The following is a 26,474-nucleotide window of genomic DNA, read 5'->3' on the forward strand; positions in this document are numbered from 1 at the left end:
CCTCACAGTTCCTCAAAAACAAAAACTAACAAAAAAATTAAAAATTGTCTGAATAGATTAGATTAAATGAAATACAGAGTTCAGAGCTGGCCCATACTGTAATATATTGCATTACCTCAGCAATTAATCCTTGTCTGCTCTAGATGAAACAGGAACAGACATCTGCTGCGAGCCAGGAAGACACAAGCAACAGAAACATCATGTACTGTGTGCTGCTGATGCAATGAACAGGAGCAGAATCAATCACCAGAAAGGTTAAGTTGGCTTTCCAAACTATAATCATATATTTCAGAGATTTCTGCTCCTGTTAAGTCCATAATGTTTGAGCATTTCCATAGCTAAAAGGAAAATATGTCATTTACTAATAAACACAATATTTGAATTAGTAAAAAATCTGAAGAACTCCTGACTGTTCTAAAAATTATGGTCATTGGGTGGTTTTTTTGTTGTTTCTCTTTAAAAATTACATCAGCCAGGAAAGTGAGTCACTGCCTGGTACCATTTCTTGGGTACCACCTGAAAATTTAGCTTCCAGCTGTAAAGTTTCAAAGGAGGTATAAAACACACCCCAAAAAACAAAACAAAACAAAAAACCTAACCCCAAACCCACAGCCTGCCAGCTTCCTCAGGATGGTAAACATCACGGAAACAAAAATAGAGGGTTTTATGCCCAGAACTGCAGCTGTAACTTAAAAAGAAAGAAGTTGGTTGGAAAAACACTTCTGCAGTCCACGAAGACCAGGCTGAGTGCACATTAGGCAGGGTTTAGGGAAGAGTAATTTCAGCTCTGCTGATTTGCACCAGCAGCCAGCTTCAGCATCACAGCACATCTGGGTGCAGAGAGCCCAGCTGGCTGCTCTGACCAAAACCAGGGACTGCATCCAGCCTCTGAAGTCTAGGGGCAATCATGCAACAAAAGTGAAAAAACTCATCTCGTGAAGTTTAGCATCTCCACTTTCCATCCTACATTGCACAGCACAAATCCATCCTGCAGGGGTTAGTGAGGCTTTGGGGCTTGACAGCTCTGGGGGAGAGCACACCAGAGCCCAGCTCCCAAGCCAGGCTGTGACTTTCTGTCAGTGGCAGAGCCATTGCACAAGCAATGTCTGCTCAGTGTCTGTCACCTGTGTTGCTGGAACAGCAGGGCAGCACCTGCAGGTGTGCAGGTGGCAGACTGGCACTGCAGAGGAAAATGCCTAAAAGCCACCAGCCCGTGGTTCTTCACACCTCTGCTTACCCACTCTTCTTTCTTCAGGTAAGTGGAAAGCATCCTACAAGCTATCAGGTATAATCATTCCCTCTGACTGAGAGGGAGAGGACATCCCTGCCCCATCACCAGCCAGCACAGGTCCCCAGTGGCTCCACCACAAGGAGTTCAATTCACGCACAGCGCACGTGAAATCCCCATCTCCCACATTTGCAAAGGACCAGAGATAGCCAGTTTTTCCAGAGCTTTAAGAGCCCTCTGATCTGTGAATACTCCAAATCCAGTCCTGGCGGTCCAACCTGCAATTACAGTCAAACCTAAAATAGCAGCTCGGTGGTGCCAGCACCACTCATCCCCACGTCATGTCCCGAGACTCAGCACACCCGGGTGTGGCGTGGCAGGCAGCGAACGCTCAGTTCCTCGGGCACTCCACTCCCAGCAGACTTCCTCACACGCCTGGTCTCACACCACTCCCCACACTCTTCCAAAATAGGAATTTTTTTTTTGGTAGAGCCAGTATAGCAGTGTATTTTCCTCTTCTTCCTGCTTTAAAAAAGAGCCTTTTAGGGAAGAAGAAGGTGCTTGAGGTGCTCAGGTGACACATCCACTCCCCTGCATGGAACATTGTGATGTAGGTTTATGCACAGAGAGAACTTCCAGCACTGGCAGGATTCCCCCAGCACATCATTGCACAAGGGGATACATCTCCTCCAGAGTTCCAGCTGCCAAGTTTCACTGGGAGGCCACTAATACGTATTTGCCCTCCAGAAGGTACTCAGTGATGGCTGTGGGAGTGGCAGCTGCTGCCTGCCAGGTGACAGGGGAGCAGAAAGGGTAAATTCAGGAGTCATCTTTCACCACAAACCCTCGAGAACAGACCCTGTGCTGAAGTTCTGGGGAAGGGAGGGAGCTCAGACCCTTTGGTGAAGTTCTGGGGGAGGAAAGGAGCTCATCCAGTGTACTGCCTTTTGGCTACAGTGGGCTGTGCAGCCCCACTGCTCTCCCCAGTGGGTCCAGAAGAGGACAACCATCTGCTTCTGGACTCCAAGTTCTTCTGCCACTCCAGAAGTGCTGTTTTTCTCACTAACACGAAGACACACCATGCTGATGTTGGAAGCTGTTCAACATAACTGGTGATGACATCCACGGTGACGAACAAATTCCTGGGCATGCCACATCTGTCCCAGTGATTTTTGGGATGGGTTTAACTGCTGGCACTTCTAGCTTCTGCCTAAAATATCTATTTAGCAGGACACAGCCAGCTTCACTGTCAACTTGGGAGTATAAGACATGCTGAAGCACTTCAGCATCCCCATGCTAGAAATCTCCATGGGCAGAGGGCCACAGCAGCCTCAGGAGATCCCAGAGCCAACAGAGCAGCAGCAAACCTTGGCAAGCCTTCAAGGAGCTGCAAAGGTGGCTCAGTCTCCTGCCTCTGCCTGGGCTGGTGCTGCAAATCAAGGATTTTCAGGAACATCCCCTCTCCTTTCAAAAAAAATTTAAAAATTAAGGAGAGAGAGGGAGAGAGAGAGAGAGAGAGAGAAAGAGAGAGAGAGAGAGAGAGAGAGAAGGGGGAGAAGTTCAAAAGAGTACCTAACTGAAAGAGAAAACCAGTTAACTTAAATAGCCTGCTTCACCAGAGAAAACACACCATGCTCTGTGAGCCAGGGCTTTAGACAGCAAAGCTGAGGGGCCCCCCACCAGCCTGTTTTGGACTGACATCAGTGACCATTTACCATGCACAACATGTTCCCCTCCTCCAGTTCTGTCCACAATCTCTTTTAAATGTAAGGATTTTAATGAAATTATGGACAGATAGAAAGACTCTCACCTGTGCTTTTTGACACAAATTGAGGGTTTATGCACTTTTTGCTTTCTCCCTCAGTGCCAACCAATGGCAATGTATATCCCATCAATGTAAACGGCTATGGAAAGAAAGATATGACAACTGAGGAGCAAGCATTTGACCCTAATTCCTCAGTTTATTAGTAAGAAAAAACAGGTCCATATTTGCTAGCTTTCCCCCTTAAAAGCTTCCTGAGCTGCTCTGTCAGCGAGCCTGTCATCTGGAAGAAAGCAAGACATTAGTCAGGCTCATGCTTATTTAATAAAAACCTTGCATATGCAGGAGGGACTGAAAGTTGGTCTTTATTTTAAAAATCGCCCGCAAACTTGAGTACAATTTTGCAGTGCAAAACAGGTCTGAGGACTTGCCCCATTTACCCTGTGCTCCACCAGTGCTCAGCTTAGCAATTAACCAGCTAATTATTCACAGCTTAGATCAGGGAGCCAAGCAGCCACCACAGAAGTCCACAAGGATGCCCAGATCACCGTGCAAAGGACATTTCATGTCCTGCTATTTCATAAGGAAATCGGGAGCTTCAACTGATGTCAGCTCCAGGAAATGAGCCCCAGGCAGATGATGCCGGAAGCAGGAGGCTTTATATTTAGTACTGAGTCACCCACTTTATTAAATACAAAATACAAAAAAGGTGGGTGTGGAGAGGGAAGAAGTGGAAAAAAAGTGAACAAGTTATTCTCTGGAGATCACGGGCCATGGGGAGTCTGGCAGTGAATAAGTTTTTTGTAAAGGGAGAAAGAAATTAAGAGATTACCTGGAAACCCCTTCTGCACACCCACTGGAAAAGCAGTTGCCAGATGAGCTGCATTCCCAGGGCAGAAGCCAGCACTGAAACCACTGCAGGAGTCTGCAGTGCCTTTGGGATCTCTCCAGCCAGTCCTGCAGGCCTGAGCAGAGCATCACCAGTTCTGAGGCACTTTCCCATCCTGCCTGCTACATCTATGAGCCAAATGACAAGCCACCAGAAGGAACTTGGAGCAGAGAATATTTTTAGGCCAGTTTTGCATCTCCACCTAACCAATCACAAAGGGCACCTTGCAACAATCACAAAGAAAGCACTTTGGGTGATTACAGCAGCATCAGATGAATGGCTAATGGCTGTTACTGAGGCATGGGAAGAGAAACTGCCCTGGCACACTAAAACTGCACCCAGGCAGGGCTGACATCAACCAAAGGCCATCCTGTCCCTTTCCTTCTCCTCAGCATTTCAGTCTTCCCACCCTGGCTGGCTGTGGACACCAGCACAAGGAAGATGAGGCAGTGGGCAGAGGGCCCTCTGTTAGCACAGCATCCCAGTTAGAGCCAGCTCAGGCACCCACAGACCAGGCCACTGGAGAAAGAGTGGCACTGCCTCTGGTTGGAGGGTCTTGGAGACACAAATTTACTTTTTCATCTTTCATCTCAGCTGCCAGCTCTGCCCATCACCCAAGTCTGTCCTTGACATGACTTAGGCAATCCTCTGCTCTCCAGGAGAACGTGCTCTAGATAACTATCCACCCTCGGTCACTACTCAAGGAAATAGAATTTTACACTAGAGCTGCACTACTGCAGAACACAAGTGACTGTTTACAGAATATTTCTGAAGAGGAAAACCATTTGGATCCATTTTTAGCAACATTCAATTTAGACACATCTACAATTGAGATGTATACAGCATTCATGTGGACTGCATCCTCACGGAATGTATTAATATGGGAAAGCTGCCATTTAATAGGAATGTAGTTCTTTGAACTAAGGTCTTTTAACACACACTAAAGAAAGCCTTAAGAAGCACCAAAAAACCAATCCTAATGCAAATGGTGGCACAATGCAAATTACAGGAGTACAGATTTGTTTAGAAGAGGTTCATATTTTCATACAAGTCTGTCACAGGCCTTTTAACTTTCTATCAACAATAAATACTCTGCAGCCTGAGCAGGAGCAACATCTTTGCAAAGTTTCCAGCTACTTAAGCCAGATTTTGCCCCTGAGAAGATTAACTTTCTAAATACTAAAACATAAATGCTGCTACCAAAGCCAAGCACTACACCTCATTTCATCTTAAAAAAAAGTCAACTGGAAACAAGCTCTCTCTAAAGCCAAACACCAACAGGGACTTGCCTATAGGAGCACCCTATTAGATTACTAATAAAATAGGTGTAATCTTCAAAATAAAACCACAACAGTTAAAAAGATGTGGTTTGAAACATAGATCCATGGGCTGTAGCAAGGCTGGCAATTATGCAGAACCAGAGGTCGGAAGTGCTTAATACCTTCCACCTTTATGCAAGAAAAGATTTCACCTCTGCAGTCACAGCCAGCTCTGGCCACCAAATGGACATTTGGCCAACTGCTGGCCACTGCACAGACCAGTTTGCTGCACCACTCCTGGCCAGTGGGAGGCTGTGGGAGATTGCCACTGGGTGGCTCCTCAGTCCCACACAACCCATCAACATCTGCAGGTGAGCTCCCACTGTCAGAGAGGTTCCAGGCACTGCCCAGCCTGGGCAGCAGCACACACACCCAGCCCAGGCAGGCAGGATCTCCAGGGAGGGATTGTATCTCATCAGGACATCACCCTGCCAGGAGCACTGGCTCATCATATCGTACAAATTCATCTGTGTTGAACTAGTCCAAACTCTCATCTCAAGGGGCATTGAAGCTTTTTTTGGTATTTAGCTCATGCACTTGTTGGCTTCCCTCCAGCTGCTCTTTTTATCTCAGACCCCCACAGAAAGTCTCCTGTAGGATGGACCCACTGAACAGGGTAACTCCAGGGGCTCCCACAACTACTGCACTCTTTTCAAATATGTAGAAAGGTGGGGTAGAGCTGGATTACCGCTCACACACGCACTGTAAATTGTCACCCATAGCTTCAGGCCCCTAGAGCACAATCTTCACCACACAGCTCATTACACTGCTAATTAGGAAGCCATCTCCCATTTTCCAGATCATAAAAAACAGCTACTAGTAGCAGACTGATCTCTGTGCTGTGAAGCCAGTCTTTGCTTTGACAGCAGATTTCTTCTATTCTCTAGTCTGTTGTTGCTGTTGACTTTAATGCTTAGTATGAAACATTTAATGCTTAGTATTAAAATATTTTAGTATTAGTATTAAAGAAACTTTCATCCTAGAAGTTAGCAAAACAAAAGCAAAAACCAGACATCTATAGATCCTAAATAAAGCCAAACAAGGCATGGTATTTGGTAGAAGGCATGAAGGAAATTTGGAGCTTAGGCAGAAGAGGCAGATGTATGGCTGGGAGCAATGACACCACCACAAGGTTCAACGTGGATCACACCAGAGAGGTCCAAATGCTGAGCAAGAAGATCAGCTGTGAGTGTTACACGTGAAAGGGCAATGCACCAAAGAAAGTGCAATGCCTTGCTTTGTGCCAGGGTGATATCAGACCCATGCACAGAGCTTTAATTGCTGAAGTGAATCATTGACTGGTCCTGGTTGTAAAGGCTCTTGCATAACAGAGTTTCAAGGACTGTGCAGGGCAGAATCTTACTCCATTTCATGCCTTTCAAAACTCTTTTTATACAGACCTTCAGAACACAGGGAGCAAAGGGATCAACTAAAACCACCCTATATAACCCTGAAAAAGTTATACTACTTAGAGAAAGGGAAGGAAGGAATAAAAGTTGTTGCCATTAGTGATGGATCTAACTAATGTAGGCTGGACACTGCCATTACCATCCATCCAGCACAGCTACAGCAACTTCTGGGAGCTTCTCAGCCGGGCAGAAGCAATGTCAATTTTTCAAGTTTTCAGCAAGAAGTCTGACTATGCTGCCTTTGCTTGAGCATTTGGTTTATATAATGCAGTGGCAAGAGCCCAGCTGGAAATCAGATCAACGAGAACATTGCAAAGGGGTGGGCAAAAGAAGGGCAGGAGCAGGATTGCACAGGAACCTCCCATCCATGTCCCCAAGGAAAGCTTAGTCCCAGTCTCAGCCAAAAACAGTGCAGAAAGGAACAGGCTAAAGTTTAGGTCAGACATTAAGGCTTCTTATTCAAAGTATTTTCAGTCTTCAGAAGGCCTGGTTTCCCCTCCCTCTGTATGAAAAGGTGAATTTTGCCTAAGAGAGGATTCAGAAACTTGCTTGTTATTACCAGGAGCACTGAGAAACATGAATGTTTTTGTAAATGTATTTCCATTTGTTCTCTACTGACCTTCAGAACGTTGCTATCTTAGAAACAGTTCTTAAAAGCAAGGGCCAACTTTCTCCCTGAATGCCTGCCCAACACCAATCACAACAGGGTAACTTTATACACACCCACAACACCCTACGTATTCCCTAAAATAAAACTCCTCACAATCCATTCCTGGAGGCAAAACGTTTTGTGCAAAATTCAGGAAAAAACAGCTTAATTGCAATATTGTTTTAGAACTCACTTCCTTTATTTCTGTAACCAGCTGGAGACAAGCACCTTGTTGTGTGCTGGGTCAAGGAAATGTTTAACTACAGGATTTATAGCACAATATAGATGTGTATATATCACCACAGCACTGCAGCTGCTCAACAGTTATAACAGAAGGCAAACACTGGTTCAGCCCAAGGAAAACAGGGATGGGCTGCAATATCAGCCTGCTCACTAAGGCTCCAAGGCAGGAGAGCATCCAAGCCAGTCCCTGGGACAAGACTCAGCATCCTGGAATCTCAAAACCACAGCCCTGTTCCAAACCCAAACAAAACTCCACAAACCCCTCCTGGCTGATTAGCAGGAAGGAGCACAAGGTTGCAATGGCAGCACAAACAAGGAGCCAGGATTGATGATCTTTCAGACCCAGCTGAAGCACTGCTTCACAAAATATGAATGCCAATTACAGGGATGGGTAGCTTGAATTCAAGTTTCCACTTGGTTGGTGCTGCACTGGACAGACTGAGAGCTTTGGTGCTTGCCCAGCAGTTTCACCTGCACCAAGATCTTCCATGAAAACAGAGACTGTGAAACCCACAGGACCTCCTCCAGCTCCTGACCTTCCCAGCAGGGCAGAGTCAAAGGCAACAAGTTCAGTCCTACTGCTTGTGAAAGTAGAGCAAGACATTTTCTACCTTGTAGTGCAGAAGGGAGGGGAAGAGGCAGATCAGCACCTCCCCTTCCCTGTTATTTTGAGCAGAATCCATGGAGCAGAGGTCCTGGTGCCTGGGCTTGTGCTGCCAGGGCTGGGACAGCACCACATGCACCAGCAGCTTCACCGAGGCACAGATCCATACAAGCATCAAAAAACCCCAAATCTGATAAAAAAAGGGAACTTTGAGGGAATGAGCACATAGAAAAAAGGATTTCAGCTATAGTTTTCAGATAACACAATAGGCAAGGAAGAACATTGAAACGGCACACAGGTGACTGTGAAAATTCATTTCAGGAACCACCCACTGCACATCACCTTCCATCTAACCCAGACAGGATACAAGCTTCTTTTATCCAAGGTCTTCAATCTGAATTTCAAACATCTTGTGTGTTCAGCTCTGGAGAGCCCCTCATTTAATCACTAATATACTGGAAAAAATAATCCACACAGATAAAATGCAGAATCACATGCCTTCCTATTTGCTTTCAAGTATAGAAATGCTTTTCATATGTCAACTATCAGGGGAAAAAAGATAAAACAAAGGGGATTTTTCTATAGCTTCCTTTCCCACCACCTCAAAAAGACAACAATTTCAGGAGCAATCCAAGAGGATGTCCCCAGACCTCTGCAATCAATTATTTCTGTTTTCCCCCTATCAAGACAGTCTCCCCATCATTTGGGCACAAGAGAAGCAGCTCTAGCACACAAAACTCCAGCAGAAGCACAAAACTAACAGGACATAGGCCAGGGGCAGGATTACCCACAGCATCTGAGCCACAGCCCCATTCTGCAGCTGGTATGGCAAACACTGATAGAAGCCAGCAGCATTTCTGATGTTACTCAGCCTGTCTCATCTATCAGATAATCAGATCTTCTTTATGCTTTTCCCCAAGTTGGTGTTTTGCAGGTTTTTCCTTGTCTTGACCTGACCCTGCAGTGGGCAGCAACTCACTTTTGCCTTGTGTAAGTTCCTGTATTTATACAATTTTTTTTTAAAGCCTGGCCAGCATATTTTCAGGAAAAAAATTTGGTTTCCTCTAGCAAGAAAAAAAAGAAAAAAAATCTGCAGTAAAGACCTAACTGTAGGAGTCAGTTTTTTCACTTTAAAAATTTGAGATACAAATAAATAGCCCCTTGACTCTCAAAGTAAAAGGCACGTAACTGAGCTAGACAAAGGCTGAAAGCTCATCCCTAGGCTTTGGGAGAAATAAAATCCTTCTAGTGTCCTTCCACAGACAGTTTCACAACTGTTTACAAAGATTTTATGAGACAATACAATATTTCACATTTTTAAGTTTTTTTACAGTCTACTCTAGAGTGGAATTACCAGAAACAGAACAGGCCAAGGCAGAGTCTACAAAAACTGAAGAGAAGGCAGCATTTTCTCTGATTACAGAGAGACCTTTGATCACCAAGGTCACGTAAAGCCGGCACACAGAGCACACCAGTGTTAACAGCCATGGAGCAGGCACTGGGCAGAGCCTCCCTGCCCTCCTCCCATCCCTCCCCTGCTCATTTATTCCCAGCCCTGCCCTAAACAGCCATAAAGCTGGGTCTGAGCTGCGGGAATTGCCAGGCAGCACTGCCTGCTTCCAGATCCCGGCTCAGCTGCATCCTGCCTTTCCCCACGGAGCAGCCCTGGGCCTGCCAGCAGCATCGCCTGGCACCTTGCAAAAGCACTCACTGCCCACCAGGCATGGCCAAGGACAGTGGGAAACACGTGGAACACAAGGAGTCAACACTCGAGGTTCATGAGGCAGAGGACAGATGCCCAGGGCAAGGAGATGCTCAGATCTTCCCTCTGGTGTGCCATGGCCAAGCACCCAGACCTGCCTAAGCTTGGGTTTGAGGCCTGGCTTTGCCAAGAGGCAGTGGGGAATGAGATCACCACACCAGATACTGCTCAGCCTCTTGCCCTCAACGCTTTTTCTTTTTTATACAAAGAGGGAGGCGTGTGCAGCTCAGGTCTGGGCAGACAGGACTGAGCTGGAGGCTGTGGGCAGTGTCCTGGCCACTGGACATCCCTGCAGCACCTGAGCTGAGACATTCCTGAAGGGGTAGACTAATGCATAGGCTGTGGGCAAGAGTTTTCAATTGTTTCAGGTCCTTCAAGAAGCACAGCTAAACTCTGATCAACACGTATGATAACTACATGGCTGGCAGTGAGACATCTGGCTCTACACCTTTCCAACACTGGTCACCTTAGCATTTCTGCATTAATTAGCAGCAAACAGATTTTCCGAGGTATTTTATAGCTGAAGGGCTTCCTGTGGCTGCCAATACCCCAGAAACCAAGACATAAATGTGTTGTGTACAGACTGATGAAAAGGAAGACTATTTTTAATCCAAGCCTACGTAGGGTGGGGCTCAGTCTCCAACCAGGCCAAAAAGCCACTATAATCCACAAGACCAGTGCCTGGCAATCTTTGCTTGCAGGCTGATGTCTGTTCTATTTTGGGGATGGGAGGAATTTAGAATAAAAAGATATATAAATTAAAAACAAAGGAGGCTATGAAAAGTGAATAGAGGGAAGGGCTAGACTTATCCTGTGCATTTTGGTCTAAAGAACAAGGCTCTAAAAGAACACAAATCAGAATTACTCTATTTTCCATTTCCCACAGCAGTTTATAACAAGGGCTGAGGAGAGTACAGCCCCAGTATATTTTTTACAGGAGGAAAAGCCAATCCATAGCTCCTTGCACAGCACTGAGACCCTTGGGAAGACAAGGCAGGAAAACAATCACCAGCCACAGACATCCCACAGGATCCCATACAGGGTTTCCTATCTCAGACACCAGGACAGCAGCTGCTGGGACACCTCACTGTTCTGCGCAGTGGGGACTGCAAAAAAGGCAAAGCAGAGGATTGGAATCTGGCAAGTTTTGCTTATTTAGGGCTTCTGGCCACCAGGCAACCAACCCACTAAAAGCAGAGATTTTTTGTACTCTCAGCACCTAAACTTCAGATATAACATCCCACTAGGTTTTATTTGCTACAGACCCTGTCTTAGTTTGGCATTCAAGCCAATTCAACACAGCCATGTACTTTGCCACATCAGCCCCACACTCCTTGCAGTGCACAGGTCATTTGTCTAAAAGCAGATACAGACAGCCTCTCTCACTGTCTTCAGGTGCCCCTTTAGCACCCAGCCATAAACTGTGAAACTCTTGCACAGGCATCAGCATCTCTTCACCTGGCCAGGCCTGGATCATTAACCCAAGCACAAAAGTCTGCAATTAATTCTCTTGGCAGAATTATTGGCAGAATTCCCCCTGCAGGAAGGGCAGGACAAAGAGATGAACACAGGGATAAGTGGAGGACCAACAATGATGAACCTCAAGCACTGCTTCCATCACTTTGGTCACAGACTTCTTTAGGAAAAAAGCCAACATCTAAGCAACATTGTGAAGTTTAACCCCCAACATTATAAGCATAGCGGCAAAACTGGATGTTGAACACCTCAACACATGATTATGGACAACTTCCCTTCATCCTTCCTTGTTCTACACATAAGGAACCTCATCAACTCCCTCCTCTCTCACGGACAGCACTAAGGTCAGTATGTGATGAGGAAACAGTGAATGAGACAGTTAAGTCTATTGTCAAATTTAAAAAGAAAAAACAAAAAAGCTTACTTAAAACACCAGTAATTAGGCCTCCTGCAGGGACACTACACTTTATCTTCTCTTGAAGATCACAGTAATATTCTCTCTTCCCAGCTATTCAGTGGGGACTCCCAGCAGCATCTGTGAGCTGTCACTCTTTTTACAGGAACAAAAAACCTACTGAAGCGGCAGGAAAAACAGCTGTAAGCATTTCAGAGAAGGAAATGAGACAAGGAGACTGGTTAGAAGCATATGGCCCATATGGATTGACATGGGCAATCTGCAGCAGCCCTAACCAGAGCTCACCATTTCAGACAGTGATCCTGCTCCCCACATCCTCAGACACATGTCAAATCAATCATTATTTTATTTCCTCCATACTAACTCCCAAATGTTACTGGTGCACAGGCCACCACAGCACATGGGGACAGCCTGGATGCTGCAGGAAGAATCAGTTTGCCCCCAGGGATGTGCACATTGCCCAGCAGCACAGGGGACACAAGGATGGGACCGAAGGCAAGCAGCCCACTGGCCAAGGATGCTGTGGTCACCCTCATGGCCCAGCTGCTGAAAGGTAGAGACAAACTAACAGGAATCAGCTGGCAAAACAAACAAAAGGGAAGGAATGACTGTGGGTAGCTCCATCTCTGCTGATAGCAGCTCTCCTGAGGGCATGGAAGCCCCCTTTTCATCATGATTCCACTCACAAACCCAGTGCAAAACTAGCTTTAAGTAGCCCAGGCATGAACCCACACACCCAGACAGGAAACCCTGGCTGTTAGAGGAGCACACATGATATAATTCTTCAAGCAGGCCAGACAGGACCTGATTATCGTCCTTGGCATTTCTAATCTATTACCAAAAAAAGCCAACAGATCTTAGATTCCCAGCAGGCCAGTGGATGCCACAGTAGCTGAGTGGACTGGCTGGCCACCACGCCTCAGCACCCTGCCCAAGGAAGTCCACACCCCTGATGGGAACAGAACTGCAGAGCAGCCAAGCAAACAGTCCTGGAGACAGGGCAGCTGCTGGCCAGCACTGATGTCAGTGTGGTCAGCACTGATGTCACATGTGCCCACCCCAAGGAAAAGCTCTGTCACCTCCAAATCAAAGTGTGGCACTAGCAGAGTACAGATGTGCACATCTTCTCCTCCCACCCCATTCTCCAGGCCTATCAGGTGGGGACTTCTGTGTTCAGCTCCACCACATCTGCTTGTTTAGCTGGTACAGTTGTTCTTTACATGGCTGGCAAGGTCTCACAGGAACACACCAAACACCTGAAATCCCAAACACAGCTCCTGCTGCCCCAGTTGGGCTCTACAGCCACAAACACATAAGTCCCATCTTTTGGCTACAAACAAATCATTTCTTCAATCAACAGTTAAAAGGGTGAGCCTCCATCACCCTCCCTGGGTAGGATGTCCCCATGTCACAGCACAGCCACCCCAGGGGTGCCATCTGCCCGTGGAGATAGGCTGGACTGGGGCTGCAGCACAGGGAGATGAAGGAGGATTTCTGACCCCCTGTCCCCATGCTGATGGCACAGCCTGGCAATGCCACCCAGGTAAAGCAGAGGAAATCTACACCTTCAGCCCTGCACTTGGGAAGTACTTGCACAAACCAGAAGACTTTTCCCAGAACATTCTGCAGGGCTCCAAGTGGATCTCACAACACATGGGAAGGTGCTATCCAAGCCTCCCCTTCAGAGACACTTGACCTAGAAGCAGGAAGGATATCCAGGGCAGGAAACACTGGCAAGGACAAGACAGGCTTGACCCATCACCTACAACTTCAGCACTGAAGAGCACAAAGTAGGCAGCTGCTAAGGCTGAATCTGAAATAATGCTGCTGTGTCCAAACACCACCAACCTGTCCTTACTCCCTGCACACTGGAGATGCCCATTTTTAATTCAATAAATCCCAGAGAGACAGCACACCCACAGGCACACCCCAACCCCTGTGCACAGAGCAGGGGGACACAACAGTGGCTCATTCCTGACCAGCAATCACACAGTTAAAAGTGATTACAGCAGCCCAGTCCCTGTCAGCTGAGCTGCTGCTGCTCTGGGGACCTCCAGGCTGCTCCCTGAGCATCATCTCTCCCAGCCACAGCACCCAGGGCCCAGATGTTGGACCATCACACAACTGCCTTCAGCTTTCACACTTCCCACCTACTCACCCACCAGCAGCACGAGCAGCAGGCACCTCTGGGGTAGAAAAGAGCGCAAATGGTGCAAGCAGGGACAGCTGATTCTGCACAGGAGTCTGAGCAGCTCTCTGGGATGGTCACAGGGTAATCAGTCCTTTCATGCCCTCCCCTGCCAGCAGTGGAGGGCAGAGCTCTGCCAAGACATCACCCACCACAAACACAACCACTGCTGCTTGTGCAATCATGCAATTCCCAAGTGCCAACAGGAATGTGCGTGCAACAATGTCAACAGATGCCTATCAAGGGGATTGGGGGCCAGGGATAGGTGATGTTGTGACATTTGTTACAGTAACCCAACAAATTAATTCAAGGTTTAATTCAACCTTGCATCACCCTCATTACAAGAGCTGGTCTCAGTTTTGCAACATGCTTGGAAAAAAAAAAAAAAAAAAAGGTATTCAGGAATGTTTTGCTTTGTGTATGCATTAAGGCTATTTAGTAAAATTTTAAAATTTAATATCCACCTTTCACCCATCTGCTGGTAGGGGTTTCTGGATTCATGTTTGGCTTTTTTGATATAATTAGCAATTTTAATTACGTCATGAGCTCAATGTCCAAAAAGATACACAGATCACTAAATGCACAGTAGTATTTAGTCCAAAAAGTGCTGACCATCCAAACACCAGCAATTGCTTGATAAATATTAACATAAAATGTTGTGGCTATTCCCAATTTGACAAGTTAAAAATTAATACCTGTTATTGCAGCAGGCAGGTTGATAGCTTGTCAGTCACATGTTTAAACAGCTGGCCTGAAGAAATGAGAATCTGCTTTTTTCATGCTGAACTACTGCTCTAATACAGGTGGAAGCAGAGCAATATTCAAAGCCTGAACAAAACACCAACTTTAAACCATGTTTCTTTTGCTGCTTAGCGCTACTTGGCGGTACACAGATAAAAACCAAGTAGCAGCAGGATAAATTCCACCTGTCCAAGCCTCTGCAAACTGCACAGCAACACTGTAGCAGCTGGCAGCTCCCTCCTTCCTTTCACTCTCTGTGATCAGAAGCACCTCCATGTCCCTGCACAGGGTTAAACTGCCTCCCCCAACGAGGCAGGTCAAGAGCTGCCCTTGCGAGCACCATCAGGAGAGCCAGGACTGTGCTTAGATGGATCTGTACAAATCCTGTGCTGGAATAATGCAGGCAGGCTTGATGCTGCTTTTCCATCACCTCCCTGCCACAGGCAATTCAAGAAAATCAGGCCTGTATCTAAAAAGGGACAAATGTCCTCAGAGAATTCCAATCCACAGCTCTCAGTTTTATGAAGCACAGAGATGCAAAACATTGTAGCTTAAAAAAACAAACAAACTCCAACCACAAACAAGAAATATCCCATACTGATATAAAGCAGAACTTGGTCTTTGGCTCTGCTGAAAACACAGCCCCTTTGTGTTTCACCACCTATTATTTAAAGCTGTGTAAAATAGGATTACCAAGAACATTATCTGTGTGTTGGGACGCGTCACCAAATAAATTAGCACTACTTAAAATATCACCACCAAGACAACCTCAGGTGTGAAATGAGCTGCTGATCACATCATCTACTTAGATAAGGAAGCATGTTACAGTATCTATGATGGGCACACCCTCCCCTAAACACACTGCCAATCATGTAAAAGAAAAGTATTTATCTTCTCCCAATGCACTATGCTATATGTTATCAATAATGGAACTGCCATACTGGAGCTCCAAGAGGAGCACTTGCAGTTTTACCACACAAAAAGTGCAGATAAAGTGGCTCACAAGGCACACAGACCACTCAGATCACCAGCAGCTGCTTAAGCACAGCTACTGATTTAACTGTCCCCAGCATCCCTTCCAGTCAATCACTGAGCAGTGCTCTCCTTTGCTTCCCTAGAGCCAGAAATGTTGTGTTTCCTTTTCTCCAAAGCCACCTAAGTCACTGCACTAGAAAGCCAAGTAAACACAGGAAAGAGTTACTGGAGTTACTAGAAGATCCCGCATGAGTGGATTCAGCACAAGCTCATTTAACCAGACTGCAATTCCTTCACTCACCATCTTAATCTCGCAACAATTGAAACCCGGAGCAGAGGAGTCAGCAAGGGAGCCCCAGGGGAAGGGCTTCCTCTGCCTTTATCCAAATACCTAATGAAGTCACCAGTCCCCAGAGCCCTGTCCACCGTAAAGCTCATCTAGCCAAAAGTGGTAAATAGGTTTCTGGAGTTTGGGACGTTCTTAACCTGGGGAGATATTTACGTATTTTACAGGAGGGGAAACTTAATCAGATTAACTTTGATAAGAGAACAAAGACCCTGATGAAACACAATTCTTTACATCTAGCACTGAATAACTGAGTTTATTAATCACATTATGATCTCTTAGCTCAGACAAAGAATGAGTAATTCATCTTTCACAAGCAGAAAATTCCTTCAAAGGAGCTTGGTTACAACCAAGCAACATCCTCAAATTGTTAAACTGTTGGCAAGATTAACAGGCTATGATAACAGCAACGTTTGGAAAAGGTTTTCATTTAACAAATTATTTTATTAATTTCTTTTTTTAAGAGTTATTTAGAAGCAAACAAACAGATCTGGAATTTTAAGTCTCCGTGTGTGCACACACTCCACATAAGGCCATCAAACACCCCCAGGGCAGAATCAGCTGCAGAATATTGCACCCAGGGGACTGGCCTTGTGTCCACTAATCCCCCTGAATCACTGCTCTCCACTCACAAACTACCAGCAGCTCCTCTTTGCACAAGATTTCTTTTCAAAACAGATCGAATTTCTATACATCATTATGCACGGCACTAGCACATGCTGATCTCGGTAACTATTCCCTCTTTATATCCAGGTTCCAGCTGTTGTCTTTAAAGTTACTCTGAGCGAGTCTCCCAGCATTAAGGAGTTTTGCTTCTCAGGTTACCAGGCTCACTGGAGAAGTCACAAGTGCTACTGGCTGAACAATGGCTCCAAGCTGTCATGCAAAAGCAATTTACTTGAGATATCTATTATCTTTTATAGTCGCTTCTACAGATTGACCAAAAACAGGAAGCCCAGCTCTCACATTCCACTGGAATTGTGTAACAGCAACAACAACCTCAAAGGCTGATTCAATGGCATTTGCTCAGATCTCTACCAGCAGCTCTCCTAAGAAATCAGCGAGTCCAAGGGATGCCCTGCTTGAAGGCACGGATGCTCTTACAGAGCAGGCACATGCAGGCTGTCCCAAGGAAGCATTAACTGGAGCTCGGTTCCCATGCACGTTTCACCACTGTTTCTACTCAGAAACTTACAACTGGAGCACAGTCACGCCCGCAGAGCTGTTACCTCTGTGAGCACTGGGACTTGATGTTACCCATTACACTATTTCCAGACAGCATCAGGGTGCCCCAGCAAAGGAAAGTTTGAAGCTTTAAGTCCTGAAAAATTCCCTGCTCTTCCTTTTCCCTTCCCAGGCTCCCAACAAGAAGCCATTGTTAGGGGGAGTAGGGTGACACTTCCTCTCCCAGTACAAATTAGAGATGTATAAAAATAAACCCACACAGCTGTCCCACGACTTCTCATCTAATTGAAGCGGGGTGAAATAAAGTGAAGTCGTTCCCATTTCCTCGCGCTCTCTGCTTTGGGAATACTACCCTGCGCAAAAGATAAAAGTGCAATACAAACCGAACCCCTTTCCAGCGCCGCTCTGCGGGAGCCCACAGCGGGAAGCGGCACCTCCCCTTCCCTCGGCCGGGCTCTGCTCCCACCAACTCGCACAAAGCCCGAGTCTGCCGCACCGGGGCTCCATCCCAGCGCATCCCCCGGGCCGGCCCGCCCCGGCTCAGCCCGGGGCTGAACTTTTCCATGGGGATGAATCAGACAAGTGCTGCCTTTTCATCGCCGCGGGGAGCAGGGAGCGGCGGCAGCAGCGCGCCCGGCAGACACGTCCCCGCGTCCCGCGGCTCCGAGCGCTCCGGGCTCCGCGCCCGCCCCACGGCCCGGCAGCCCCGGCAGCCCCGGGACACGCCTGCTCGGCAGCCAGAGCAGGGCCGGGCCCCGCGGAGCCGCCGGGGCCGGTCGGTGTCCCCGCTCCCCGCCGCCGCGGGCGGGATGCTGCTCCGCGCGGGCTGGCGCCCGTCCAGCGGCGGGGCGAGCGCCGCAAGTTTGCCCGAGTTGGAGGCGCGCTGGAGCAGCCCCGGAGCACTCACCGTCCGTGCCGTGCCGTGCCGTGCCGCGCCGTGCCGTGCCGCTCCGAGCCGTCCCGCCGCCGCGGCCCCGCCCGCTGCCCGCGCTCGGCGCGCCCCGGCCCCGCCGCCCCGGCCCCATTGGGCCGCCCGGCCGCACATCACGGGCCCCGCGCTGCCAGTGGGCGGCCGCGGAGTCACTCAGCTCCGCCGAGGGCACGCCCCGCGCTCGTCCTGCCGCCGTAGGGCGGCTCTGCCGCGTCTGCCCCCCGCCGTTCCCTGCCTTCATCCCCCTTGCGTGCATCCATCCTCACCCCCTGCCTGTGTCCCCAGCCCCGCGCACGCCTCACCTCCTCTCATTCTTCTCCTGTGCGCAACTCTCCCCCAAGCAGTCCTTTCTTCCCTACAGGCATCCCCTCCTCCCGCGCTGTCCCTCCTCCCTGTGTCCTGTCTCCCATGCACACGCAGCCCCGGCTGCCTCAGCCCTGCCACGCAGACAGAGCAGCTCTGCGCTTCTCCTGCAAATTCCCCTTGTCCCGCCAGGGATAACCCTGCGGGCTGATGCTGAGGATGTCCAGGGAAGGCTGGCGCTGGTGGGCACATCGGGCAGAGCCAGGGCTCGGTGGCGTGCAGGTGCCCGTCCCTTGCACCCTGCTATTCTGTGCTCCTGGACCAGACAGCGTTACCATGGCCTTTCCCCACGCAGCTTCCAGCTGTCCGATTTGGGATAGCTGACCTCATAACTGTCCTAATTTCTACATTTGCTACACAGATATTCACACTGAACATTGCTAGAAGGGTTCAGGAAATCAAGGGCCTTGGGAACGCTTTTGCGTGAAAGTGGCGGAGAACAGAAGTTAATCCAAATAGGCCTTGAAAAGAGAAAGAAAAAGCAAACACCTGCTGTGGGAAGAGGGACGGGAGCAGGGAGAAGGAGATGGGGCCAGACCTGCACTTCGGACCTGGGCCAAAAAAAGGGGAAATTGTTTCTCCAAACTGAAAACTTCACACTTTTGGCTGACACTGGCACATCCAGCATGACCAGGAGAAAACAGGAGTTAGGATATTAATGTCTTCTTCTGGTTTTAGGAGAAAAGCAAATATCCATTCAGGCACAAAAACCCTTTCCAGGCCAGAAGGATGAGGCATTCCAGTGCCTGAATGTGAGAACAGCACAAAGTAATAAATTCTATAACAACCAGGGACACTAATGGAAGATGTCAGTTCTTGTATAATGTAAAAGCACATCTCATATTTTGCTGTTTAACTATTTCCACCAGTGTCAGAAAAATTAAGCTTGCCGAAAGATGACAGTTACCTAACAGACTATTAATAGATAAGGCACACACCAGCATTAGATCATTCTTTCTCTTCTCTTTCAAACTTAAATAAATGTAGGACATATTTAACTGGAACTGCCCAGTGAAACTGATTGCAGTGAGTACTTAGTTCTCTGTGTTGGCAATGTTACAGGTGAACATTTCTGGATCTGTATTGCATAGTCCTATGTTATGAATTTTTATATGAATTATTTACAGAAAGGCTGTCAGTCTGATCATTACAACATAAGGCAAAACACATTTTGTTGTCAAAACTGCCAGAAAAATTCATTTTGCAGTGTTTTTTCCAAAGCTGCAGAGTGACACAGTCTCATAAAGTTGTCCCACATGATGGAAGCTACATGGCTCACAGTGGGAGTTTCCTCATCACATTAGCAGGAGCAGCTTCCTGAGAAAAATCAGACTGTCTTCCCATCATTCTTTTATTCTTTTTATACAGTTGGATTTCTCATTGGATATCAGAAACTCTTACATATCAGTTTGTTAGGCTGGGTCTTGGAGATAGGAGTGGTAATTTTAGACTGATTTAAAAGATTAGTTCAATTTTATGCTCTGTGGTGGTAGTCCTGTTTAGATTAGACCAGTGCTTCACACTGCATTACAAACACAACAGATCTGGGAATATTTCTGATTCTGATTCTGGATTTTAGCAAAAAAAGTTATACATTGGTTTTCTTCTTGTCCCCTTCTGCCAGTATGCCAACATAAAACAAGGGGAGACATGAAATCATCTTTGTGAATCTTGACTATTCAGAAAATGCAGATTACACATTTCCATGCCCTGCTTTTGTCCAAACCAGTAGTGTGAAACAAGCAACTCTTTGTTCTCTAAATGAGGGAGTAAAGTATTAAACATATTGAACATTTACCAGTTGCCTCTCTTAGGATTTCCCCATGTCTCCTTGCACAAAGAAAGTTGAGCTATAGTAGACACATCCATTCATTCAGCTACCACTGCTTAGTACCCTGATAAAGTCATCAAGCTTAGTTTAATATTTTTGTTATGTATTCAATGTAAATACCATAATCTGAGTGAGACGTCAAAATGTGGAGTTTCATTGACACATAATTAGTGAACATCTTCTTTGCCAAAGCACACAACTGCACGTTCTTGGGTGATTATTTCTGGTTAAAAACACCCTAACACAGATATTGGTTTCCCTTTCTCAGGGCTTTGTGAAAGAGTAGACAGACTTTTTCAAGATCACCTGACATCAGGCAGTTGGATTCTTATTTCACTGTATCCACAGGTGATGTAACTGGTGAAAGGTGAAATTTTGGCAAAGGTCACAGGGGAAAACCAGTCCCCTTAGGAAATGGGCCATGGAGATTTTAAACAGAGACTGAAGCACAGGGTGGATCTGGAATATTTGTGTTGGCCAATTCCTGAAATTGTATTTGGGACATTTTTAAAAATTTAAAAGTTAGAAATTTAAAATAGAAATTAAATATTTAGACAATGACAAAGAGCACTGTTTGCACAGAGGGACTTTCCACACAGTGCCATGAGAACAGAGAACTTGGGGCCAGACAGGAGGCAGATATTTACATCCTGACTTACAACAGGACTAGTGATATTTGATATGACTTTTAAATGAAGTTATAGTGAAATATTCTTGTCGAAAATATGTAGACAGAGGATTCTGACTTCACCAACTACTAGCACATAGGAACTTAAGAGGAAGGAAATAGGCCATACTTTTTGAGGACTTGTTTAAACTGTTTAAACAGTTCAACAGTTCAACATTAATTCTCTTCTTCAGCAGAGTACAGTGAATTTAACAGGTGTTAGAAAATGTCCTGGCTACAGAGCCACAATGGAAGGAGACTGCCTGTTGGATTTTTTTAATTTGTAAGGATATAGATTTCTATAAATGCAATTTATTGCCATAATAATCAGCAGGCAGATGGAGGGTTAGCCCTGAGTCCAGTGTGACTTTGTTGCTGATTCCACTGGAAGCTGGATGGGCCCTTAAGAGACTTTGCCACTGCCAGGTTAATGTTAGTGTGACTCCGTGCTTGGAGAACTGAAATGAATTTTTACTATCTCTGTTGAAATGTAAGCTTCTTATCTGGCAGCTTAGCAATGCTTCTCCTGTACTGCTTTTCCATTGTATGAAAGTTAATTCATTGCTCTTGGCTGGTTATTGAGCAATGCTGATACCCATGGCTTAGATAGCTGTCCTGAGATAAAGATCGTCACAGGCTGTGAGTGAGGGTGGTGGCAATCAGGAGGGGGAAAGGAAGCCTGGCAGGGCAACTAAAAACTTGTGTTGTGATGCACAGAATGCCAGGGAGAGAGAGAAACAGAGAGAAACTGCACAACACATTGTAGGAGTTCATGTGGGTTCAGAGGAGGCCTTTAAGGAGTTGGTGTGAAATTCTTCCATTAGAATTAGGGCATCTGTTCTCAACTAGACTTTTGTTTTGTTTTCTACAAATACTTACCCACAACATTAACAGAATATAAGAACTAGGATATTAATGTCAAAAACACTTGTCATCAAGCAAAGAGAACAACTGAGTGGTACTGTGAGTAGATTAATAATCTGGAACTATTTTTTTCCATTGCAAGAAAGCAGATGGGAATCTGCATAATATTTTGAACTACAGAAAATTGAATTTAACTCCCACTAGAAACATTTACTCAAATAATTCTGGGCCCTTCTTTCCTTATAAACAACTTTTGTGAGATAAGTATCAGTAAGTTTATCCCTTAAGTTTGTCCAGCACCGGGGACCCATATTCAAAATCTGCAGAAGTCTCTGAGAGTCCTCACATGAGTGCAGATTACCCACCAAAGGTAACAGCCTGCCAGGCTGTGGGCAGGCTGCCTTGCTCTCACTGTCCTGGCTGCCAGATAACGTATCACCTCATGGATTCTGGATTGTGTTTGAAACCACCAGTGCCTCGTATTTAATCTGCTCTTGCTTTGGCAAAGGAGCTCTCCAGGCTCTTGTGTTGTCTCTATCCAGCAGTGCATGTTTTATTTGTTTAAAATCGTATTCTTTCTTGTCAAGGAGGGTTTTTCAGGGATTGCCCATGAAGTATTACAAGAGCTCCTCAGTTCCAACTCATCAGTGGCAAGGCAGTTACACATGTGATGCCTTTGTACAGCCCTCAATTACAGGGTTTTTTTGTGGGCTGATCTTATAGAGGACTCACTGACCTTCGAAGCACATGGGAGAATGTGTGACTTAAGATTTTATTTGCAGTTCATATCAACAGGGTGAACACCCCTCCTTCACCACTGTGGACCAAAAACCAAGAAAAGCATGACAATGAAAAAGTGGTGTTGTCTCTTCTCTTTACTTGATTTATCAACCCATCAAGATCAGATCCCGAGGAGTTACTGAATCCACATTTCTTTCCTGGTAGCTAGGGTACAAGCAGCTGCTTACAAAGAAAATCATGTTTCCAGAGAACATGAGATGCAGGAGGTCAGATGCAGGTGGTTTAGGGCAGAAGAACCAAGCAGAGTTAGCTGCAAATTTTGGAAAATACAGTCTCTGCCATGTAGCTGGCAATTGGTCATTTTTTTATCTGGGGTGACAATCTACTGTGCAGTAACCTGGTTATTACCTAGGCCTGATGTTCTGCATTCAGCTTCTTTTTATTAAATCCTGGCAATGTGCTCAGAGCTGGACAATTTTACCCTGGAATTAAGTTTTCAAGAGGGGCTTGAAAGGGGGAAAAGCCTGGTGGTTTGGCAAGATAGGCCAACACTGGGGGTCAAACCTTCATGCAGTATTTTTTTTTTTGTTTTGCACTGGGGCAAGACTGGAGGCAGGAAGCACAACACTGCTTATGCAGGCAATTCTGCATGGTGTAAAGAGCTTGGGAGGGATGAACAGGGACATGGACAGGGCCTCCAAGGAGGAGTCTTGAGTGCACAGTGCTGACCTTCATGCTGGTCAGGCTTGCAGCAATGGTCTTGCTTTCATTTTTCTCTCCACTCTGCCTTCCTTTGGCTTAACTCAGGTTAAAATGAGGTACACAGAGATTGCATGGCAGCTGGTGGATTATATTCACCTGCAGGCTGAGAGCTGGAGGCTGCTCTTGATAACTGAGGAAGGGTTCTTGCTGCTCAAGGACACTTTTTCTTATGTTCCTAATATTACTAATTTGTCCATATATTCACCAGGAGAGTTGTCAAGCACTCAAACAGGCTGCCCAGGGAAATGGTTGAGTCACTATCCCTGAAGAGATTTAAAAGTCTTGTAGATGTAGCACTGAGGGACATGGTTTAGTTGTGGGCTTGCCAGTGCTGGGTTAACACTGATGATTTTAAAAGTCTTTTACAACCTAAATTATTCTGTGATTTTTAATTTGGGCTTTTTAGTCCTTCTAGTCTGTAACATATGTGAATGAATATTTTGTTCTCATTTTCTCTGGACTTTCTCCTTGATTTTTCTTACCGTTTTGCCACTTTAACTTTTGCCTCCTCCTTCCTTTTCCTCATGCTAGCACTGAGTTCCTTCAGCTCCTACAAAACTCAGTCATCCCACAGCTTCCGAAATCTATGGTGAGCGGAAGGGAAGCAGGGCTGTCTACATTCCTGCAAGCCCAGGGCCTGGGAGATGGTGTGGATGTGTGCCAGTGCTAATAAATAGGGAGCTATTAGTGACTGTGCAAGGCAGGAAAATTGCAGAACAAGATAAGACTCACAGAATTCTCTTACGCTGGTTTTGGATAAGGATATTTACCCAGGGGAAAAAAAATATAAAGTTTTCCTTAAAAGCAATGCTCTACGTCCAGCTGTATGTGTGTTTGTGCAGGAGCTGTGCTGTGTGTGACAGGAGCAGGACCCTGTGTGCAGGTGTGGCTGTGACACACTCACTCCTCTCACCCCAGAAGTTCCTCTGCAGTCTCACAGCCCAGGCTGTGGCTGTTCCCAGCTCTGAGGCCAGGCTGCACCACACCTGCCAAACCAAACACCCCATGGAGCTCCACTCGGGCCCAGTGCAGTGGCTGGGACAAACTCAGTGGAGCAGCTTCTTTAACGGGTCCAGCAGCTGCAAGGCTTTGTTGGCTCCTCCTGTGCTCTGCAGAGCAGAGATCAGGCCAGGTGCCCTGATCTGAGCAGATCCAAGGACGCTGCTCTGCCCTGAGCTGCATCTTGAGGTCCTGCTGACCAAAACCAGAAGGCTCCAGACAGTACCAACTTCCTCAGGATATGTGGGTGCATGGACTGGTGCTCACATTTATATATCCGTGCTCTGCATTCCCTAAACTTCATTGCCAAAGACACAGCAGGAAAGAGAGAACTGCTGGAAAGCAATGTGACTTCTGTGCTAATTGTGTGTGGGATGGGGCAGAAAGCAAAGGAACTCCTTGTGATAGAAAAGGAGAACATAAGGAATTGCAGAGACAGGGCAAACAAAAGTCAGCCTGGGGTGGGTCAGGTTCGTGTCTACTGCTCTAGGATATGGCTAGTTACCCTCCCCAAGGCACTTCCAGCCTTATCTCTTGCTATTGCCACTCCTGTTTGTTGCAGGAAAACAAATTTCAGTGCTAGTCACACTGGGATTTCTTTCCTTTCCCATCCATCTGTGCAGGATCCCAGGCAGCAGAGAGGGTGCAGCCACAGAGCATGGAGCAGCTGCAGGCTGGGTGTCCAATGGAGTTAACCTCATTTCCAGCCCCATAAGTGGTGCTCAGCTCCATGCCCCTGGCACAGGAGCACGGATCATTCCTGCAGGCAGCAGCATGGGGAGTGTTACATCCAGCTGGCAGCAATGCTTTCACCTTCCTGACCCCACCACTGTACTCCCTGTGCTTAGCTCTTGCTGTTCTAGTTTTTGCTGATCTAGACGTGTTAAAATTAATTTTTCTCTTGGTGCCTGACTCTAGGCAAGGATATTAGATAGCTGGGTCACTGCAGTCTGTGACTGTCAGCTGCTGAAATCATTTGCTTTGGGCTGTGGGCTGGTAACCCACTAAATACCCACCTTTGGTGACTAACCAGCATCAAAGCTCCTGCAAGCTTCATTTTAAAAACAAGGAGTGTTTTAATCAAAGAGAACAAGAAAATGCAATTCCATGTTGTAAAATGATTGGCCTCCATGTGTCAAGAGCCCAGCTCAATTTCCCTCTGCTCTGCATTCTGGAATCGTTGCCACATTTATTTCCAGTAGTGCAGAAAGCCTTTTCCATATGCCTCCACTTCAGCCAGTAGTCTGTAGCTTGTGTTTAATGTCTCCTAGGCAGGAGGAGATGAGGACAAACCAACAGCTCTACTGTGGTGACAACAACTGTGGAAAACACAAAACCTTTCTCCAAAAGCAGTCCCCACCTCTGAAAGCAAGCCCAGCCCTGCAGGGAGTGCTTCAGCCCCTCTGAGGAGTGTGCAGCTTGGGACAGTCTGTAAAAGGAGCTCACAGAAACCTTCTCTGTCCCAAAAAATCCTCTTTGGCCAGAGCAGCATTGTACCTCATCCTGGCTGAGGGGACAGGGCTCAGCAATGAAGAAGATGCATAAAGTTAAAAATTCACTTGGATGTAATTTTTTCTGAAGTCACAACAAAATGTGTTTTGCATGGATATTTGCTTTCACAGCATTGAAGGACATTTGTGCCAAATGAGATGGGTGAGAACACACTTCTTTTTCTGCATTCACATAATTTGCATCACAGGACCTTTAAGTGGACACTGTCCTGGCATTTCACATTCCAGCCCAACAACAGTCCCCAGGTTTTGACCAACGTGCTCTATAAAAAAAAGTAATTTACTGGAAAAGGACAGTAAACAGCTTATAAAAAGAGTTTCTCAGCATCAGCTGCAGACAGGAATTCCTCCCAGGAGCCTCTCCTGCTCACTTTGTTAGAGCTGATAGGGACGTGCTGGATCAAAGGGAATTCAGAGCTGCGACGTGGCTTAAAAACAGAAGAAAATAATACTCTGGCGGAGAAAAAAAGGCTCTCTAGTGGGCTGGGAACAGGCAGAATTAGAAAACAGGCTGTGTTGTCCTCAGGCAAGGGCATTCCATGTCCTCCTGCTTCTGCAGCAGGTACTGAGAGTCTTTTCAAGAACAGTGAGAGGCTCTCAACGCCCGTGTGTGG

The 26,474-nt window shown here is 46.5% G+C and overlaps 1 protein-coding gene across 3 annotated transcripts in view; it reads right to left on the reverse strand.

Moving 5' to 3' along the window:
* Nucleotides 1-18,156, reverse strand: part of PLS3 (plastin 3) — a 49,891-nt gene extending 31,735 nt beyond the window's left edge. For 2 of the 3 annotated variants that reach the window (XM_063170690.1, XM_063170686.1), the window contains exon 1: nucleotides 18,099-18,156. The gene's annotated coding sequence lies outside the window, so the exon portion shown is untranslated. Of the gene's footprint in view, nucleotides 1-13,918; nucleotides 13,942-18,098 lie in introns of those variants that run through there. The other variant, XM_063170689.1, reaches the window with a different exon arrangement.
* Nucleotides 18,157-26,474: the final 8,318 nt, after the last annotated feature.

Source organism: Melospiza melodia, chromosome 16 (assembly GCF_035770615.1).
Source record: "Melospiza melodia melodia isolate bMelMel2 chromosome 16, bMelMel2.pri, whole genome shotgun sequence".
NCBI classification, from domain to species: Eukaryota; Metazoa; Chordata; class Aves; order Passeriformes; family Passerellidae; genus Melospiza; species Melospiza melodia.